The sequence below is a fragment of the Chrysemys picta genome, unplaced genomic scaffold (genome assembly GCF_011386835.1).
Source record: "Chrysemys picta bellii isolate R12L10 unplaced genomic scaffold, ASM1138683v2 scaf32, whole genome shotgun sequence".
In the NCBI taxonomy this organism is placed as follows: domain Eukaryota; kingdom Metazoa; phylum Chordata; order Testudines; family Emydidae; genus Chrysemys; species Chrysemys picta.
In genome coordinates, this window is record NW_027052739.1 from 151,231 (window position 1) to 174,230 (window position 23,000).

Here is a 23,000-nt window from a genome sequence, read left to right on the forward strand (position 1 = left end):
ATAAAAAGATGAATAAGTCTTGAAGGGGAATGTTTTTTAAAAAAAAAAAAAAGGCAAGAAAAAGAAATTTCACAATGAAAGAAAAATCCTTTGGCCTTCATTATACGTTGCAAAGAAGGGGGAGGCGGGTGAGCCACAAACTCAAGGTGTTCCTTTACTAAAAGTCAACAGGCTATATTTTATAACTGAACCAATTTAAAGTGCTTCCCAGTGACCTTTGATCAGACCTCTGTCTGACTAGTTTACTTAAATTATATTGAGCCTGTAGTTTTTAAATTGCCAGGTATGTTCATTTATTTTTCACAATTTTTAAAAAATTGCTGTACTTTTTTTCATTTTAAGTTGACAAGATATTGTTGTAGAGGTCCACAATATTTTAACAGAGATGGAGAAATTGGGGGTGCTGTGTACATCTACGTTAACCAACAAGGCCAATGGGAAGGACTAATGCCAATTCAGTGAACCGCTGAGTCTGTTTGGTATTGCATTTGAAAATATTGGTGATATTAATCAGGATGGATTCCCAGATGAGAAAATATGAAATATGAATGTCCATACATTTTTCTAAAACAAGATTCAGAGCATTTTATTTTATCACGAATGTAACCATTCATCAGGATAGCGTTTGTCTAAATCTCCTAATTTCTTTTCAACAGATATTGCAGTGAGGGCACCATATGATGATTTTGGTAAGGTGTTCATATAACACGGACCCAAAAATGGAATAAATACAAAGCCAGCACAGGTAATTAAATACCCGTTACCACCTGTGCTCAGCCTTGCAGATAATTATAAGCATCAGAAATTTTGTTCCACAAAATTATATAATATTGGGCAACCTCCACAATAGGCATTGCTCTGTGCACTTTCTGCAGGCCCAGATCCTCGGCTACAGCAAAGCTCAAGAAGGTGTCTGTGCAAAAGTGGCGCTTAGCTCCTTTTTCTGCTTCCCCCAATCCTGGACTGGCTGTGTGTTTAAAGGAGCCTGAGGATTCCCAGGAAGCCATTGTAGCACACAACAGTCACCACGGCACAGGGAAGCCCAGCCATATCCTCTTTGCTGGCAGCAGGGAGGGGTGATGGTAGAGGATATAGCATGGTGCTTAGATACCACAGTGATGGGAAGTTGCATAAAACCCTGAGATGGACATCTAAGCTACCCAATGATCCCACTACACTGGTATGATCTTCCTGGCTGGCTACCGTGGCTTTAGGGTTAGTTTGAACTTGACAGAGTGGCCACATTGCAGTGCACGCTTTGTGCCAATCTGGCCTATAACATTTAAGGGCCAAATTCAGACTTTCCTTGCATCTGCCAGACCTAAGGTGGGGAAAGTCCCACCTGAAAGAAGCACTTCTTCAGAGGCATGGCACTTTGGAAAAGTGCAAGACATCTGCTGCTTTACACAGGTGCTCAGGTTTCAGTATTTTATAGCATCATAATCCGATTAGTTCTACAGAGGCTCCTCCAGGAAATACAGGAAAGCCAAGATACAATAAACATTTTTTTTAAAGGAGGAAAACAACTTAATTTTGTAAAAATTTCTTGAAGTCTCTTTTTAAAAAAATATCAATGAATAAGAGAGACGAAACACTTTTTCTTCTGGCTTTGTAATTTACCATTCAGTGAGAAGCAAAATGCCAGTTCTGATCATTCATATGAATATGAATCATATTATAAAAGACAGGATAATGATCAGCTGGTTAACACACTAACTTTGCACTCTAGGAGACTCAGATTGAAATTTAACTTTGGTCACATGTGAAAATTAATTGCATTGTCTCATCCTTGTGAATGCATGTCCCACATCACACGAGCAGTATGCAATTAATCTTTGCAGGGTCAGGGTGTCCTGGAAGGTTTGCCTCTGGAACTTGGGGTTTGTCTAAAAGTCGAGCCAGGGATGTAATCCCCAGCTTGAGGAGACAAGACATGTACGCTAATTCTCATCAAGCTAGCATACTAAAAATAGAGCATAGTCTCGGCGGCGCCAGTACCAGGAGGGGCTAGCTGCCCTAAGTATGTGCCTAGCGTTTCAGACAGGATTGTATTCAGGGCAGCCCGCCCTCTCTTGCATCGCTGTAGCAATACTCTGTTTTTAGGGTGCTGGCTTGATGACAGTTAGCATGGGTATATCTCCTTGAGTTGGGAACTACACCCTAGCTCAAGGTGTAGACATACCCTTAGAGGAGCACCTCCCTGCATTGCTCTAGCCAATGCTAGTTTCTCTCAGGGTATGTCTACACTAGAAATGTAAATCAACCTCTATTAGGTTGACTTACAGCCATCACAGTCATAGGCGTCGACGACTTCTGTTTGCGCCAGTGGGTGCTCGACCCTCCTCTGCTCCCGTCCCTACTCCACCCCTGCCCCGCCTCCATTCCAATTCCTGCCCCAAATCCCTGCCCCAGCCTGGCCCCGCCTCCTCCCCGAGTGCGCCATGTTCCTGCTCCTCCCCCCTTCCTCCCGGAGCTTGCTACGCCACCAAACAGCTGTTTGGCCGCGGCAAACGCTAGGAGGTAGGTGGAGGAGCGGTGATGCGGCACGCTCAGGGAAGGAGGTGAGGTGGAGTGGAGGGGCGGGGAGGGGAGCTTGGCTGCCGGTGGGTGCAGAACACCCACAAATTTTCCCCCATGGGTGCTCCAGCCCCGGAGCACCCATGGAGTTGGTGCCTATGATCACAGTAATTACTGTTTCAGAGTAGCAGCCGTGTTAGTCTGTATCTGCAAAAAGAACAGGAGTACTTGTGGCACCTTAGAGACTAACAAATTTATTAGAGCATAAGCTTTCGTGGGCTACTGCCCACTTCTTCGGATGCAGTAGCCCACGAAAGCTTATGCTCTAATAAATTTGTTAGTCTCTAAGGTGCCACAAGTACTCCTGTTCTTTTTGCAGTAATTACTGTGGGGGTGCATGTCCACACTACCCTCCTTTGGTTGGCGGTTCATGTCCTCACTAGCGCTTTCACTGACCTAAGGAGTTCCCGCTGGGGGGAGTTGCCTGGGGTTTCTTGCCTCTGGAGAACGGGGTCCAGCTGCCCCGCCTTCTTGGGCTCCCTGCCCGCTCACTGTGGAGAGCTGGGCAAGCTTGTCAATTTCATTGCTCATGAAATGTGAGCTTGGAAATCCTTTCAAGAGAAATTCCAGCATAAGTGGCTTGTGTTTTTTTTTTTTTAACTAGAGATAGGCCCAACCTGCAAAGTTAGGTTCTGGACCTTGACCTGAACTTTCCCTAAGTTAAAGGGTGTTCATGTCTTGGGGCTTGGTTTGGGGCTCATCTCTGTTTTTAACATTTCAGAATTCTGTGATGTATTTTTTTCATATAAAGCAAAGTTTGTGCTTGCAAAAATACATTAATTTAGTATCTTCCTGTCTGGATTTTTTCTTGTTTAGGTAACCTTTTATCTGATTTTTAAGTACAACTAAAGTTAATAGTTGTACTTTTCCCATATACTTGTAAACATTAAGGAATGGCTTCAATTTGTTTTGTAAAACCAATTTTATTGTAATGTGAAAACTGTTAAAATTTAAAATAAACACTGCCATTTCCTTTTCAGTATAGAATAAGCAATCACGTTAATTTGGCTCCAATTACTGCTTAAGTGGTTATTGAATTGCTTTTGTCACTCACTGAGTAGGTATTTATAGTTAGCATAACAAATCAATGTGAGAATGAACCCTTTGCTGCAACCAGTACTAAAATGTGATCTGTTTTTTAAAAATTAAACAGAGTTGCTAAGCTTTCCCAGGTGTACTTTAAAGGTAACATCATCAGTGAGAGTGCTATGAAATCTGAAGATGTTGGAAACATAATAGAATATAAATTCAGAATGAGTTGATCTAGATTATTAAGACATAATGATTACTTTTTTTTCCTGACACTTATGTGAATATTTTAAAATCTGGCTAATTTGAAGCTGGCTTCCCTAGCACCAGAATCACCACCATTACCACCTGCTCCTCCCTTCCACAACACACAATCTGACTCATCCCTCAGAAGTTCAGGGTCACACTTCCAATAAATATCCATGCCTACAGGTAACAAAACGTACATACACAAAACCTATCAATGGTACGCCCAGTGTTAGTGCTCAGAAAGTGTGTGCAGATATTTGTAAACATAAAGCTGAGCATCCACAAACAAGCGGTGTTGCGGCCCTTTATGAAAATATGGCCGTGAGCTCACTCTCTTGGCCTTCTGCCTTTTAATTACTAAGACAAGGATCTCATATCCACACATCTCAAATGGTTTGCAGGTTCCTGAATGCTCCGTTTGCAATGTAAATGGTTGCTCCACTATATTTCCTCTCCCTTCCACACACATTTAGTCAATGCAGCCTATTCCCTTTTTGCTCAAGACTGGCTGCTCTTGCACCAGAACCACTTCCTGCCTTCGCCCCTCCCACCTTGCAAAACACATCCTGCCTGGTTGTGGTGTGTTTTGCAGCTGGAATCCTGGCCCCCTCTCCCCATGCTCCAGTGCAAATATTAGGAGGTTGTTAATTTGTGCATTCATAGTCTGTCAGAGGGTTGGAGAGAAGGGTTTCAGGGGAAGGGCAAGGAGCATGTCTCAAGTTCAGAAGCACCTAGATCCATTCTCTTTATCATTTGTGTTCCTACCTTGGGCTACTGAAGACTTCTCTTTGCATATGTCATTACATATGCCTAATGCAATAATTTAGAATACTTGGTGTAGTTTGTAGTTTCTGTTCACAACAACAAAACTCCCAACTACCATGCTACTGGAGCAAGAGGGCCAGAGGTGTAATTCTGGTGGCACCAGATGTTCCCCTGTAGTTGTAATCCTCCTGAGTGTCTAACATTCTGCCTCCTGTTGCTGTTCTATAGGAGAACAGATTCCACTTACGTTTGTAGACACCAGTGGCTCAGGACTGAACTGGAACATGCTTTAGCAACTATATTTAGGGTTATCAGCCAGGTCAGCCAAAGTTTTTATTTATACTTCTTCACCTTCATAGTCTGTGAGGTTTGAACAGAACAAGTAAATCTTGCAACTGCTCTAGCTTTACTGTTAGCAACAGACTTTTTTAAATGAAATTTCTGAAAATCAAGTCTCTCTTGATTTTGGTGTACAAGGTGTGCTAGATGTTCCAGTACACTTATACTGTGGGCATGCAGTCTATAATTCAGAAGGTTAGCTACCTTTTATTTCCAATCAAAAATTGTTTGGCAAATCCCAAATGTATGGTATCTTCAGAATTTGTGCTTTCCTGTGATTTTTCTTAATACCAGAAAACCCCTTTTTTCAACAAGTGTCAGTGCAGATCTGTAGCTGTAAATTCTAGTTTATAAGAGAATTTGTGGATTTTGTTTTCCTAAGGGGTAACTAACTTGGGTAGATCACTTCAAACATTTGGCACAGCTTCCTTGGACATCCAGTGGCCAAAAGAAATCAGCAATGGCAAATGGCTGCTTTATTAGATGAAAGAATTGGGGAAAATCCCTTGTGAACCTCAAAACGAAGTAAACTTTTTGCAATTTAAGGTATATTAATGTACTTTCACCTGTTTATAAGCAAGTTAATGTAACATTAAAGCACAACAGGAGAGCGTTAGCCAAATAGTGGGGCTTATCTCGGAATGAGCTTTATATCTTCAGTGACTCGAGAAGTGCATCAATATCCTATGCTAATATACATCCTGCCACAGCTAGTAGATTATGATGCCTTCATTTTACATTTAAAAGCAAAGCCACTTTAAAACCTAATTTGTATTTTAATAATGCAAAAAATAGTTCATGGTGAAAGGATAAAGAAAACAGGGGAACTATTTATACCTTTTTTTAAACGTTATTTTTATAGCCTGCCTAGATTGCTTGGACCCTTCTTTTTCCTGTTTCTCATGAACTCAGTTGACATTTGCCAGCAACCAGTTTCATCTCTGTCTCACCTTCTCCTAAAAAGCTAAAGGGCCCAAGTCTGTATCCCTTCTGCCAAAATTCCCTTTGTCTTCAGAGCAGATACAGGATTGGGATGTAGGATTTTATAAGAGTAAACTGTGCTGTGTAAAAGACTGCTGGAGTCCTGAGGGAAAGCAACAGCTTTCAGCCTGCCCATCTCTACTCTCCACCATCTTTTCACCCTCTCCAATAGCAAGCTTCAAGTGAAGAACTACCCATCTGCTCCTTAAACTCTGAGTGTTGTGGCCAGGCTGTAGGAGAACCCAGTGAGGAGAGCCAGGATCAGTGTTTTAAAGAGAAACAGCCACTTACCCTCTCAGCTCAGATGCAGTGTTCAATAGCAGTTGAGAAGGGTCTGGGCTTCTTTTAACTTCAAAGTATACAGAAGAGAAAATGTGGAAGAAGGACTGGGGAATGGATGCATTGACTACTCACATGCATTTTTTTTACTTATTTTAAAATGCTAAACCTACAACAAATTGGTAACCCTTAAAGGTCTGTCACTGCCTTGAAATTAGCACAGACACAAATTCTGGCTGATGTATTTTTACCAATGGCCCATTAGGCCATTCCTTTTTGCTATTCAAAAAGGGTGGCTGGCAGGATATGATCAAATCATACACCAGTACATTTAATACACGCTACATTATTTATTTTTTATTTTAAATTATATAAAACACAAACATAAAATTTTTCTACTACAGCCCCATCCTGCCTCTTCCCACTCAGTTCTGCGCCCTTCCCTGAGCATGCCCCATTCCTGTTCCTCCCCCTTCCTTCCTGAGCCTCCTGAATGCCACGAAACAGCTGATTGTGGTGGGTGGGAGGTGCTGGGAGGGAGGGGGAGGAGTTGATCAGTGGTACCGCTGGCAGGTGGGAGGAGGTGGGGGGGAGGGAGGAGCTTGGCAGCCAGTGGCACCCACTAATTTTTTTCCATGGGTGCTCCATCCTTGGAGCACCCAGAGAGTTAGCACCTATGCCTGGTGAGCATTTCCATATCAAAACAACACTTATTTTTTGGTCTCTTTCCCTTCCCTTTACTCCTGCAGAACCTTTCTAGGTTTAGCAGGGTGAAAGAAGGCATGTTGTTGTATGGGTGTTTTCCAATATTCTTTTCTAAATCTGGTCACTATATTGGATTTATTTCCAAACAGCTGTAAAAAAGCAGTTGAATGTATCTAATTAAATATTTAGCTTTCAGAAGTGGACTTTAAAGGGGAGAGGGGTAACTAATAAGAACAAAGTAAAGAAATACTGCACAAACTCATACCTATAGTTTAACAAGTACTAGGACAGATATTGAAATTGATAAGAGTTTTGACATTGATTTCAGCAACTGAAAGATTGGGTCTTCTAAAAGAATCATACCCTTAAGTCTACCAGCTTGTAACTTGGCAAATATCTCAAGTATTCTTCTGTAAAATGTGATTTTTGAAATGCATGCGTATAAATACATATATAATATTTAAATTACAGGATTGTAATGTGAGGCCCGCTGTGTGAACATAAAATGCCCCTTGCAAGGCTTGGCCAGCAAGGCACTTGTTGTATTGCTTTCAAGGTTGTGGAATAGCACTTTCCTAGAGGTATGTTCTATTACACATTATTCTTGAGGCAATTGCACTCTTCTGTATATTTTATTATTTTATATTAAAAATCTTCTCTTCTGTATATTACATTACCTTATATTTTGAAACAGGAATATTCTAAGCTTAACTCCCTAGTTAGGGAATGCTGCTGCAGCTGAAAACAATAAGCTCCCAAATGAAATGGCTCAAGTGAGTTTTCAAATTTCTTTACCACTGGTCATATACTTTATTGGGGTGGCATTTCCTCTGTGTATGTAACACATATTTAGGACTTCTGATTTTAGGTTTTAATTTGTAAACACCAAGAAAATACCTCCAATATGAAAAAATGAAATTGGAGTTATCCAATAAACCACTGGAGAAACATTAGAATTGGTTATTTGTATGTAAGGGCTTGTCTACATCAGTTGCTCTCAACCTTTTCAGACTACTGTACCCCTTTTAGGAGGCTGATTTGTCTTGCATACCCCTGTGACGTTATTGACATAAACTGGGACCATATAGATCATTGTTGCAACCAAGGTCCTGTAGTGGCACCCAAATCTTGTATAAAGGGGGTCAAATGGGGTGTCTAGGACAAGGATATGGTTTACTGGTTATGATTATGCTGTCTATATGTATGTATCAGTTTTGTAGTCGAAGTTATGAATATTGGCTCTATACTGTCTGTATGGCAAACTTATGCTATGCTTCTGGGTGACATCCCAGACAAGCTGAGATTAGCTCTGCCTAGCCTGCTTGATGGCCCATTAAGGACCATCAGCTATACAATGGACCCATTGAGAGAAGGCAGATACGCCTTGTACCTCAGCAAAGTATGCAGGGACTGGCCCATGTGACTCCAGACTCCATTTTGCTTTAATTTTCCACAGTAAGAACAAAGAGGTGATCTTACACCTGGAAAAGACTATATAAGGCTGATGCCTGATCTCCATCTTGTCTTCAATCCTGCTTCTTACCTCTGGAGGGACTTTGCTACAAACTGAAGCTCTGAACAAAGGACTGAATGACCCATCCCAGCTGGGGATGTATTCCAGAGACTTGATTTGAACCTGCAGTTTATTCCATCGCTGCTGCAAGCCTGAACCAAGAACTTTGCCATTACTGTATGTAATTGATTCCATTTAACCAATTCTAACTCTCATCTCTATCTTTTTCCTTTTATGAATAAACCTTTAGATTTTAGATTCTAAAGGATTGGCAGTAGCGTGATTTGTGGGTAAGGTCTGACTTGTACATTGACCTGGGTCTGGGGCTTGGTCCTTTGGGATCAGGAGAACCTTTTTCTTTTACTGGGGTATTGGTTTTTATAACCATTTGTCCCCATAACGTGTGGCACTGGTGGTAATACTGGGAAACTGGAGTGTCTAAGGAGATTGCTTGTGAGACTTGCGGTTAGCCAGTGGGGTGAGACCGAAGTCTTAGTCTGGCTGGTTTGGTTTGCCTTAGAGGTGGAAAAACCCCAGCCTTGGGCTGTAACTGCCCTATTTGAGCAATTTGTCCTGAGTTGGCACTCTCAGTTGGGTTCCGCCAGAACCGCATTGTCACAACCCCCAAGTTACATCTCACTTAAAAACTATTTGCTTACAAAATCAGACATAAAAATACAAAAGTGTCAGAGCACACTATTACTGAAAAATTGCTTATGTTCTCATTTTTACCATATAATAATAAACTTAATCAATTGGAATATAAATATTGTACTTACATTCCAGCCTATAGTATATAGAGCAGTATAAACAAATCATTGTCTGTATGAAAGTTTAGTTTGTACTAACTTCACTAATGCTTTTTCTGTAGCCTGTTGTAAAACTAGGCAAATATCTAGATGAGTTGATGTACCCCGTGGGAGACCTCTGCATACCCCCAGGGGTATATGTACCCCTGGTTGAGAACCACTGGTCTACATGGAGCAATAAAGTGGACTATGGAGTGGGATTTCTAAACCACACTAAGGTTGCATCCGACGAAGTGGGCATTCACCCATGAAAGCTTATGCTCCAATACTTCCATTAGTCTTAAAGGTGCCACAGGACTCTCTGTTGCTTTTTACAGATCCAGACTAACACGGCTACTCCTCTGACACTTCATACTAAGGTGTTGCACATTACTTGGTCCACGTATACCCTGCTGGTGACCCTGCTGGTATACACTAAAGGTTCCATAATGTGTTTTAACATAGTGCTGTTTGAAACAGTACTATATTAAAGCGCAGTAGGGAACATTACAAAGAGATTACTCATTAAAATATATAGTACTGTAGTATATATAACATACATTACTCATTAAAGTATATACAAAAGGAAGCCCTGGAAATCCCTAATTTTTGACAGCTACATAAAACTCAAATTGCTAAAAATAAGCCCGGAAAAACAGAAGCACTGTACATAGTGCATAAAGTGAACATTTTAATCCAGAAGCTTTGAACATCGCCGTTGATTCCATAGAGCTTTCTCTTCCCTAGTGAGAGGAATTCTATATGATATGAGAATGAACACTGCAGCTTATATACTCTTGTCATTGTTAGCTAGATTTGGTCACCAACATGCTGCCTTTCCAGCCCCATAAGTTGTGCAAAGCCATGGGTCCTGGCTCTGCAAGGGGCTAACTTGTCTGGAGTAAAAGTTTTTCTACTGCAAAACCCATGGAGTTTGGTGGCTACAAGACACAGGGGTGCCCAGTATGGAGAGAGTATGCATATTAGTACTCTGCTTCCCATGCTGCAGTATTTCTAATTCTTTGGGCTTCTGAATGATCACCCTGTGGAAGCTAATCCATTTATAAACTGTGTGGATTGGGGAGGGGAGCAATGGGGTAAGATGATTCCAGGTCAGTCCTCTGTACTAGATACTGCTTTCCCTGCCTCCCCAAAGAAAAATAATTACTGAAGATCTTGGAGATGATTGTTATTTTGTACCTTATTGGCATAGAGACACCTCAGTTAGGATCAGAACCCCATTGTGCTATGTGATGTTCAAACACATAGTAAAAAGACAGTCCTTGCCCCGAGTTTGGCAGGTTTATTTTCTAGTTTTGGAGGGGTTCCAGTAAATGGCTGGTTTAACCCAATTCTTCCCGATATATTTTTTTTCTCATTCTCCCTTGGGTGTCCTTTGGCATGGAGCCTTCAGCTAGGGAAGAGTCTAGTACTTCTGAGCTGTGGGCCCTTCACACTTTTATCTTCAATTAGTGTAGAATGATTTGCTGACATACTGGGATACTACATCTCCCTGAGCATGTCCCACAGATTCTACAACATCATTCCCATGAGCCAGGCACATTCAGATGCTGCTCATGAAAACTAGGTGGTAAGAAATGCTTCGAGTAGGCATATAAGAATTGTGGGAGACATGATGTCCTCTTCACACTAGTGACTAGCCTCCATAGCTCAGAAAACTCAAGGCACTGCTGTAGACGTGAATTTTGGGTTAGAATTAGGATCTTGTCAAACTTTCCATCACCTTTACTTACAACTTCTTCCCTCACTTAGGTGGGAGTTACTGTCTTTCCTGCAAAGACAGTATCACTCTATACAGGAGTGCCTTGGTGGATCATCTTGGTGGCTATTCTTGTTGGAATGCTGATACTCACGCTGTTGGTATTTTTACCGTGGAAGCTGAGTTATTTTACAAATCACTCTTATTTCATATGTTGATCTGTACCTGACAAATATGGCAGAAAACTAGTTAAGCAACTCTGAGAATGACTTTTCAAAATGATATTGCTGGGGGACACTGTCTATTTAATCACTGGTCAAAATACATTTCTTTATGTGCTACTAGTAACACCTAATTAATGAAAATGAAAAAATTTAAAATCTGGTTTACTTTTTCTCTTTGTATTTCTTCCATCTTGGACAATAATCAATTACATTAATTTTTTGCTCCGTAGTAAAAAATTGATAGTAAGTAACAATTTCAGTTTCTCAATTCTGCAACATTTGGGTTGACAAACACTTCATTGGAATGATTGTTTTAAAACAACTGTTGGAATTTTTAAAAAATCATGGAAACATCTATTTCTTTTAGAATTTGTAAAAGCTTGTTTCAGAAGTTTCAGAAATATGTTAGTTATTTTAGCATATGAAAAGTTATCTATGTAACTTGATTGGTATGTGTATTAGCCATATCTGGCTGTGGGTTTTACAGTCCAAAATGCTTCAAATTGGCTTGTTCATTGAAATTGCCAAAATGCATGTATCACCAATTAGTACTATCTGCAGTACTTGGAACAGTAAAGCTTCCTTTCTTGGCAAACCAATATTTGGATATATTCTTGTGGCTGGAGAATATTATGAAATGGATACTAGGTGGCTATTAATATCCCAGATAGAATGAATTGTCACTTCATGTACAATATGCTGATATCAGAGGCTAATAATACAGACACAGTTGAAAAAAGCTGACTATAAATGCTGCATTATCTTAACACCTATTTTCTTGCTTTGAGTTAACAGGAGCGTTTCAAATTAAAGCTTTGCTCATAAAGTCAAAAACATACCCCTTTGGCCTTCACCTCATTCTTTCATTTTTGCCTGTTTGCTTCTTACACTCAGTTTCCCAGTTCAGATCCCTTAAGAGTTCTGCTTCCTTACAGAGCTGCTATTGCCAGGGAAACCAGGGAGTGTGGCAGGAATATTGGCAGCTCTACAACCAATCATAATTGTAAATGGAAGAGGACAGTCCTTTTATTCCTGACTCCCCCTCACATCCCAAAATTCGTAGTTACTCCTTGTTGCTAAAGAAGCAAATTAGGATTAGGAAAGTCCCTTCAGTCCTTGGTACCATCTGGTGCTCCGACACTTACACTATGTTTTAAGAAGAGGAACTTTACTTGAAAACAGCTTCTCTGAACAGCTGCCGCTCTCTGCTGCTGACCATAAAGGGTCCTCTTGTTCAGAGCTTGTAAGGCCCCCTTCGATTCCTTTTTGATTGACCTGTTATATTTTCTTGCAGTAGGTACATTAGCCTCTGTTGCCAAACATATAATTGCTAAACAGTGGGGGAAAATGTTGGTTCTGATTAATTATGATTTTTAATAACTTGAAGTGCCACTCTCTTTGACTGCTAACGAGTTATGAGATTCGTATGTGCAATATTAGCCTAGTGAGTATATATAATATGTGCTTGTAGTCTGTCTATATAGTCTTACTTTTCTTTCAGTATAAGATATATATAGATGATCCAAATCTATATCTTATAGTAAAAGGAGAATAAAAAACCCTTATGAGCCTAAACTTTTCTCTAGTAACTGGAGTATAACATGCCTACCTCACTACAAAGGCAAGAATGGTTTACTAACACTTATTTTTTTAAAAAGTAACAAGAATTTTTAGCCATCATGTGAAGGGACAGAAGAGCCCTGAAGAAAACAAATGCAGATCTCAAAGCAAATGACATACAAATGATACCTTTTCTTCCAGTTCAATAAATTATTTCTACCTGTCTTACAGGACTGTGACAGTTCTCAGGGTACCCAGAACGGTGAGTCACCTTGTTGCCCCCTGCCTCCAGCAAAAGAGAGACTTGATGGTTTCTTGATGGCTTAAATGGGGGTCAGCTCCCTGACATTACCAGCCTGATAGTCACCCGTCCTAAACAATCACTTCTAGCATTTGCGCTGACTTTCCAATGTGCCGGGGGGTGCTCGACCTCCAGCTCTTCCCCAGGCCCCACTCTCACTCCACTGCTTCCACTAAGGCTCTACCCCACCTCTTCCTGCCCCATTCTGCCCCCTTCCCTGAGTGCACCCTGTCCCCGCTCCTTCCTCCCAGAGCCTCCTGCATGCCATGAAATAGCTGATCGCAATGGGCAGGAGGTGTGGGGAGGGAGGGGGAGGCGCTGATCGGCAGGGCCCACCAGTGGACAGGAGGCGCTGGGGGCAGGGGGAGCTGATGTGTGGGGGGGGAAGCAGCCGAACACCCACCATTTTTTCCCCGTGGGTGCTCCAGCCCCAGAGCACCCACAGAGTGTGCGCCTATGGCCTCTAGGCTTTACCAGTCCTTAAATTGCCTTGCAGGTTAACAGGTCAGAAGAAGAAGAGCTCTTTGTAGCTCAAAAGCTTGTTTCTCTCACCAACAGAAGTGGGTCCTGTGATGGGTTGGATCACAGAAACCCCCTTGGGAGCTGCCACCCGATGTGCAAAGACTACCTCTGCTCCTGTTTTCCCTGCCAGCTCAGGACTCCAGCACCCTATCTTGCTGAGCCAGACACTGACCCAGGGTCTGAATCACTTGTCCCAAAGCTGCAAGTTTACCTGAAAACAGCTCACAGTAGTGTGCTTGTCTTTAGCACTCAGATGCCCAACTCCCAATGGGGTCTAAACCCAGCTAAATCTGTTTTACCCTGCATAACGTTATGCAGGGCAAACTCATAAATTGTTCGACCTCTATAACACTGATAGAGAGATATGCACAATTGTTTGCTCCCTCAGGTATTAATACATACTCTGAGTAAATTACTAAATAAAAAGTGATTTTATTAAATACAGTAGGATTTAAGTGGTTCAAAGTAGTAACAGACAGAACAAAGTAAGTCACCAAGCAAAATAAAATAAAATGCTCAAATCTATGCCTAATTAAACTGAATACAGATAATCTCACCCTCAGAGATGCTTCAGTAAGTTTTTTCTCAGACTGGACACCTTCCAGGCCTGGGCACAATTCTTTCCCCTGGTACAGCTCTTGTTCCAGCTCAGGTGGTAGCTAGGGGATTCTTCATGATGGCTCCTCCCCTTTTGTTCTCTTCCACCCCTTTATATATCTTTTGCATAAGGCAGGAACCCTTTGTCCCTCTGGGTTTTCACCCCCCCTCACTGGAAAAGCACCAGGTTAAAGATGGATTCCAGTTCAGGTGACATGATCACATGTCACTGCAAGACTTCATTACTCACTTGCCAGCACACACACAGAGAGGAAGACTCGCAGGTAAATACAGCCATCTGCAGACAACGGGAGTCATCAAGATTCCAAACCATCCTCAATGGCCCACACTTTACATAATTACAATAGGCCCTCAGAGTTATGTTTTATATTTCTAGTTTTAGATACAAGAGTGGTACATTTCTACAAATAGGATGATTACACTCAGTAGATTATGAGCTTTGTAATGATACCTTACAAGAGACCTTTTGCATGAAGCATATCCCAGTTACATTATATTCACTTATATTTTTATAAAACCATATAGACTGCACGTCACAGGTCCAATAAAAGATATTATTTCACCCACCTTGTCTCTGTATATATTATACTTATCTCAATAGATGATGCTTTGGGGTCTAACTAAAATCTATCAGCATTCTGCACAATGAAAGGGTAGATAATAGATAATAAACCACACCCCCAAACCTCAGAACAGCCTCAGATTTTGGAAAACTTTAGACTCAAATACTGATCTCAACTTTTTCTCCTACCATTTATCATCTTTAAAGTGAATATTATGCATCCGAAGAAGTGGGCTGTAGTCCACGAAAGCTTATGCTCTAATAAATTTGTTAGCCTCTAAGGTGCCACAAGTACTCCTGTTCTTTTTGTGGATACAGACTAACACGGCTGCTACTCTGAAAAGTGAATATTGTTTTCTCAATACTTTGTAAGTAAGAATAATATTTCTTGCAAACTTGTACTAGGCAATTGAATTTAAGTATTCTTCAACTGCTGGTCCCTATGTGTATCCTACTGTGGCATGCAAATTCTCTCCAGGTGCTTGAGACCAGAAGATTTCTGCTAGCACCATCCTTTGGTTTGTGTCTATACCCTTTTCCTCATGATCTGAACAGAGGGTACAAAGGGCGTTGCAGACCGACTGTCTCTCCAGTTTATCTAATATTAGCTTAAAATAAATGAGAGATTTGCTAATATTGAACTATAAGATATTGGTATTTAAATATAAAACTGCTATATTAATAATGTTTTTTAATTCTTAGCCTTTCAGCTACTTTAATTTAAGCCCTAATTTAACTCTACTCACTGGAATCAGTGGGAGTTTTTCAATTGACTGCAATGGAATTGGATTACAACTCAGTTCAGGAAGGTACATAAGTATGCACTTAACTTTAAACAAGTGTTTACATGTTTTCTTGAGTAGGGATGCTTTCCTGAATTGCGGGTTTTAGTCCTGCAACACTTACATGAGTCATCCTATTGGAGTTGATGGGAATTAAGGATGCACAACACATTGCAGGACTGGGACCATATAACACTAAAATGAAGTAACTATTACCTTATTGGCTCAATTAGCAGTTACATTTCCTGTAAAATGTTGGCAATTAATCTAAAACAGCCTTACAAAACGATTGGGGGGAATTTCAGTTTACACTCTTGGATGGTTGAGATGTTGGATTGAATTGCTTTCTGTCACCTGCTACTGATATAGTTGTAATGTACAGACTTTATCACCAGTTTCACTGCTATAGACACTCTTATTTTTTGGCCTGGGATTTTTTTTTTTTCCACTTTTTGTTTACCTTACCTGCCATTTTTTTTTCCTCTTGGGAGATGCCATTTCTTTTGTACTTATGCAAAGGAAGCATTTTAGATCTTATGCTTACAGTACTTTGATTGTAATTAAATGCTAAATTGTTCCTTTTTCCTCTGCCCCACTGTAAGAATTGTAAGACTAGAGTCACAATGTTGTACTGATCAATAATCTAATTGTTATATAACTGCTAGAGTTTATTGGATTTTTTACCTACATTCTAAAATGTTAGTACTATTTAAGTAAGAGTTAATGTCTGTCTCTGAATTATTTATTCCATATGAAAAATACTAACAATTGTCAGTGTGCATATTTTATTTCTTTGAGTAGGAATGAGAATTATGCAAAAACTAGTTTGAATATTTTCCTGCCAAGGACCAACACTGCTGGTTTACCTTTCCCCAGAAGTCTATTTTTCTAATGCGGACTGTTGGGGTGACTGAAGTTAGCAAGACTGGTCATCAATTGTTGGGGGCGAGGGGATTTTATTTTTATTACTATTAATTTCTTTCATTCATTTGGGGTTTTTGGAAGCTTTTGTTCTTTTAATTTTTTTTTTTTTTTTTTTTTTTTTTTACTATTTTAGAAGCTGCATTCTTTTGATTCCAGGTTAACAGGTCCCACACTTATAATTCTCCTCCTTTCTCTCACCATACACTCCCAACATTACATTCTGTGACCTCTGTCCTGCAAACACTTATTTGTGTACATGACTGTTTGCTGCATTGGGACCTTTATTTTCAGTCTGTCTACCTAATGAGAGCTACGGCAGTGTTTAAAACCCCAGCTCCTTTGATGGGTGGCTCAAAACCCCAAGAAACTGAGTTCATCAATTGCTGAGAAGCTGGAATTTTGAATGTCTTGGTTGTGTTAAATTTAGGACTGTTGAAAATGTCATCTCAAGTCATGTCACTGGTTTACTATCACCTCATACACACAACTAGTAATGCTAAATTATTCAGTGATTAGAAATTACCTGTGGATATTTGTGTAAACCTGTGAAATACTTTTAATGAAAATATTTATTGTCTTGTTAGTACTGATAGGCTTCTTATAGGACAAATTAGTTTTACCACAGAGTGAATTGTTGAATTATGTAATTTAAAATAAATAAGCATTAGCAACTGAGTTTCTGTTAGTGCCACTTATATTTCACAGCTCACCGGTGTGTGTTGTAACTGAAGCCAGCTTGCTCTACGTGTAATTTTCAGCATGAATTAACAAAGGGGGAAATGGTAACTATACATGATGATCCATTTAATTTTTGTTATTTGTTCACTTAATTTAAAATCTAATCCAATTCTTTTTTAACAGCCATAATGGGAAACATGCTATGCTTAGAAGTAAATGGCCAAATCATGCTGGCTTCATCTGTCCAAGCAGTCTGATACAATGGCCTTGTATACGTGGGATAGTTGCATTTGTTTAACTTTCTGCAGCCCAGCATCTGCCTTGCTGCAGTTTCCAGAGGTGGTTTGGCTTTGCAGCATGGTCTGGTGCTCGGCCATGCCACTTTTGTGCAGCCTGTCAGAGCTCCGGTCTCCACCACAGCAGTCAGAGGCAGTTTGCTTTGCTCCCAACCATTTCTTTGCTAACTTTAATTTTAAGATGTTTTTAGGGCAATAGCTGAGCACCTTTAAATATCATCTCCTCCTCCTTCCCAGGATCAGGGAAACTGGCACGGAGGTGGTTATAACCACCTGGATCCACGCCACTGCAACACCTCTGGCAGAGAAGGGCTGAACTGAAGAAGTGCTCTCTATGCAAATTAGCTTTTGCTGGCTTTTCTGAAGGCAAGTGATCTTAAACTGGTGAAAATTGGGAAAAACGGCATATCCGTCTCTGATGTATCACTGATGTGAGATAAGAATCAGGGCCCAAAGTCTTAGTCCTGCCTCTGGGCCAAATTAAACTGATTTTTCTTCTTTTGAATCATAGTGTTTGTTAACATACTTGATGATTCACTGGTGACAAGATAAATTGACATAAAAATGGGTAGAGACAATGTTTATCCCACACTGTAGAAAGATTAGCCCACCTGAGCCTTAAAGAAACTCAGCTTTATAATAATACAAACACAGTAACACCTGGAGGAAGAGCTGGCAACACAAAAGAGAGATAAAAGGGCAGGACATTCACAAAGCCTAGACCCCTATTTTAAAAGGTATTTTGCAAACCAAGCTTTAGTATTTTTTCAACGTTTCTTGAACCAGGAAAAATAATTCCCAGTTACGTATTACATAGTATAAAGGGATAATTTACAATATGGGCAATATATATTGGCAATATTTTATCTTACAAGAGAATGTAATTTGAGACCAGCCTAATGGAATGACGCCTAAGCATTTCATCGACATAATGTACAAGATAAAATGCACTCCACCAAGGTTAACTTGGGGTCTGCGGCTATAATTACCATTGACCAAACCAGACTTCATTTAATCAGTCCCATGAGAAATGATGTTCTAAGGTTAAAGGGTTAGCATTCTTCAAGGACGTCAGTAAAGAATGAAGACTTCTTACACTCTTGCTTGCCTTTCCATACAATGCACTGGAATCCAGTAGGCATGGGGCTTGAGTGCTGAAGAAAAAAATGTATTCGTACCCATATCAGCAAGTTACAAACAGTTTTGGAACTGAGTTCTACATAAAATATAGTTTTAAATCGCTCTAAGATTTGATATGACAGGAAGCCCAAGAATGTATTGAAAATATTAGGTTAAGAACTGGGGTGAAAGAAATGCTGATAATACAGGATTACCTCTGGACATTTAGGATATGTCTACACTGCAATAAAACACCTATGGCTGGCTCATGTCAGCTGACACAGGCTTGTGAGATGTGGAGCTATAAAATTGCAGTCTAGACATTAGCTCTCAGGCTGGAGCCTAGGTTCGGGGATCTTTCCTCCATGCAGTCCCCGAACCTGGGCTCCAGCTCCAGCCCAAACATCTACACTGCAGTTTTATAGCCCTGCACCCAGAGACCCATGAGCCCAAGTCAGCTGAAATAGGCCAGCACAAGTGTTTTATTGCCATGTAGATGTACCTATGCAGCAGCTGAGGTTCTGAGGTAGCATCCCCTTCCAGATGAAAATTAAGGGATGGGGATTGGGGGATGGGCAGCCTTTGTCCTCAGCAAGATGTCCTTATCTCTAAAATTTGCTTCTCCCTTTCACTAGAGCCTAGATTTGGTGACCTTCAGGAAATACTGCAAATGCTACCTGTATTCCCAGGCATTTTTCCTAACAGTGAGGAGGCTGATTAAGAGCTGGAGACTAGGGTGTTTGGGGTTGGGGAAAATGTTGTGGGAGGTGTCTGTCATCTTCTGTGGTGAGTAGGGTTACCATATTTAAGGTTTTAAAAAAGAGGACACTCCACTGGGCCCCGCCCCAACTCCGCCCCTTCCCCAAAGTCCCCGCCCCGGCCCTGCCCCAACTCTGCCCTTTCCCCAAAGTCTCCGCCCCCTCCCCTGAGCGCCCCGCATTCCCCCTCCTCCCTCCCAGCCATGCGAAACAGCTGCCTGAGCACTACCAGCTTCACGGTTTGCCGGGCAGCCTCCAGACCCGCTGCACCCCCGGCCGGACGCTTCCCCTCCCGGGCTCCAGCTGCGCTGGGGAAGCACCCGGCCGGGGGCGTAGCGGGTCTGGGGGCTGCCCGGCAAACCGTGAAGCTGGTAGTGCTCGGGCAGCTCAGCTCTTCAGCTGCACAGAGCTGAGGTGTCTGGGGGGAGCAGCAGCAGCGGCCGCCGTCGCAGCGGGGAATCCGCTTGCAGCCTGCCGGAGCCGCTCAGGTAAGCAGGGGACTGGGGCAGGGATGCCGGCATTTTCCCGGACATGTTCGGCTTTTTGGCAATTCGCCCCGGACGGTGATTTGAGGACCAAAAAGCCAGACATGTCCGGGAAAATCCAGACGTATGGTAACCCTAGTGGTGAAAGTGCAGAAGTAGCTTACTTGGAAGAAAACTAGCGTAAGCTATCAGTAATCTTTAGTGCCGAGAGCAGTGTAGAAGGCTGCAGGCACTTCTTGTAGAAGGCAAAAAGCTGTATACACCAAAAATAATGACCGGCGTTATGATGGACACTGCACCTTTGGGTGACTTCTTTTTTCAGACAATTTTTGTTAAGGAGTTTAACACACTGTTTGGTTAGCCAGACCATTTTATAACATGGCATGGCCACCTAAAATGGAAAGAGCTAAGCAGTGTTTAAATGGAGGCCTTGTTTTTTACCTCTTGGTAACTTACGCTATTCTGAGGTAAAGACAAGACCAGGCACTTTCACTTTGCGGTGAGGTAAACTAGGCAAAGTCAACAGTGGTTGGGGGTGTAGGGCTGACTGTTCCTACTTTACCTCACAGTACCATGAAAGTGAGTGCTCTGCACTGTTCATTTTTTACTTCAGGATAGCTCACATGTGTTAATTACCCTGATGTAAAAACACACTTTGTGTAGCAGTGAAGACAAACCCTGAGTTTGGCAACTATGTCTAGCTGCAAGGCCTCATCCATACTGAGGAAACTGCCGTGTTAAGCTTTAAGAAACCACAAATGAAGCTACAGCAAACACACAAATACTGAGACTGTAGTATTGTAGGATACTGGGCCAGACCGTCTGCTCTGGACAAGCTGTGCTCGGTGATACTAAATGTGGCTTTTAAGCTATCCTCGTAGTTCCCTGAAACTGGAGCCATCTGGCCACAGGGCTGATCCTGGCAAAAAGTTAGTGCAGTCTCAGAACTGCTGGGCTATGCTGCCTTTCCCTTGGACACATCCCCTATGTTGAGAGCTGGGGAAGTGAAGGGTGGTGCACTTTGCCAGCTGCAATTAGCAGGATGATCCCTAAGCAGGGAAATCCTACACTGCCCAATTAAGCTGCTTCTAAGGCTGCTTTGTGACTCCAGGGAATCTGTCCCATAATATTCAGAGACAACACCAATGAGCTCCTTGGAAGGAGGTGGGGGTGTTGTGCTGTGCTCTCCTTTCTGGGGCTGGCTGCTGTGGAAGAGGTAAGGTCATGGCTCCTACAGGCTCTCTCTTTTCCTTCCTCCCCTTTCTGTTTTTCTGCTAATTTCTGTTTGTGTTGTCCCCTCCCCCTCACACTCTCACCCCTTGTGTGTGTTTTGTCTAGCTGTTGCAGCCTGTCTGACACCAAGTTCTCTGGGGCAGGGTTGTTACTTGTCTGTACAGTGCCTGGCATGATGAGGCCCCAATCCTAGGTGCTATTGTAACAACTGCCATCTTAGTCATGACCACGGACTTAAGAGGGGGCCTCTAGAGCTAAAAATGTGAGCTGCTGCACTTGAGCTCAATAACTAAATGCTATAGCTGGGGGCTGTAACATACTCAAATCCTCTGTGGATTGGGCACTGAGGGGACAACAGTGGGTCACACTATTATAATGCAAATAACAATAGTAATGGCACCCTAGAGTCTACTAACAGCTCGTCCAGGAAAGTGCAGAGACTGCAAATGTGCTTAGCCTCTGTGAGGAGAATGCAGCTCCTTACCTCTTCACCCTAGTGAATTGGTGGCTAGGCAAGACCCAATCCGTATCTTTACTAAACTTAGAGTCTTAATGATTCTCAATTTGCTTTCCTTTAAGCCGCAGCTGATTTTTAAATCAACTGCAAGATTCAGGATATGATAAGAAAACGTGTTAAAAGTTCACGATGAGCTCAGATTTCCAGTTTATAGCAAGCTAGAAATAATATATTTAAGACAAAACATGGAAATCCTACAAATTGTCTGTGAATGCTCATGTTATATTTTTCAGGAAATATGCTTTGGCTTGCATATCCCTCCCAGTACAGAGCTCCCCCAGCAGCTTTGCTGAACAGTTAAAAGTGATTACCTTGGTAACGCCACTTCCCACGGTCAACAAAGCTTCAGGCAGCTTGTCTTATTAGTATTGCCTTTGTGCCCAGTCCTCCTAACAAATGCCTAATTATCCTGTTTCACAACGGTCTTTCTTCTTTCAAACACTTCATCAGGGGAAGGGATAGTGCAGGGATTAAAACAAGGATTTATATATCTGAAACATAATTAAAATAAAGTTCAAGGGACATACTTAATTGCAATACAAAAGAAATGTTTTTATCAGTTTCCAGCTGGTACATCCTCCTATTCAATACCAGCACACACAAGCTCTTCCTTTAGTTCCCTGATGGGAATATGGCTGTGATACTAATAAGGAGCATAATTCTAAAATTAATAAAACAATATCTCAAGAATAGATGTGGCTAAGTCGGGGCCAGAAACTTCTGTGTTCTATACTTGGCTCTGACTTCAATTCCACCCCTGGTATTGGACCAAGTCTCTTGTGGTCTGACTTTCAGAGGTATTGAGCTGCCACAGCTCAGGTTGAAATCAGTGGAGCTGTGTGCACTCAGCACCTCTGAAAATCAGCCTATTAAACGTCTCTGCTTCAGTTTTCTCATTTATAACACTGCTGACCTACCTACCTACCTCACAGGGGCTTTTAAATTTGAATATGGAAAAGCACTTTAGATTTTCCAAGTTTTGGAGCATCCACTGTTAGTAGGCAATAGAAGTGCTAATTATGTGATGCTTAGTAGCAAGGCAGGTAAACTTGAAGTCACTACAGTGTGACAAGGACAAGGTTCCATTTTCAGATAATCCAAAAGTAATTTTGGGGTGGCACAGGGATCTATGGAACTTTTGCTCAGGGACATTTTGTAGGAGAAGCCAGTATTCTCTCCTCCCAGCATTGTTTCCCCCTATTTGAACTGACTTGAACATTACACATTTCCTTTCCTTAGTTCACTTAGATTACAGACAGCTGTAATAATTGCTTTGCAGTAGAATTCAAGGACTTGCAATGTTAATACAAACAAAAAAGCACATTAAAGTAGCTCTTGCAACACAGGAAAATGCTTTTGGCCTAATAGCCCCCAATGTTTGCCTGCACTTCAGTGGTTGCAGGATGGTAGCAGAGCACAGATCTGTGTTTCAGATCCACTGTGCTTACTGGCTGTAGCTACTTGCCATGGAGATAA

General features: G+C 41.5%; 1 pseudogene; it reads left to right on the forward strand.

Moving 5' to 3' along the window:
- Positions 1-11,163, forward strand: part of LOC135977763 (integrin alpha-6-like) — a 12,744-nt pseudogene extending 1,581 nt beyond the window's left edge.
- The last annotated feature ends 11,837 nt before the right edge of the window (positions 11,164-23,000 follow it).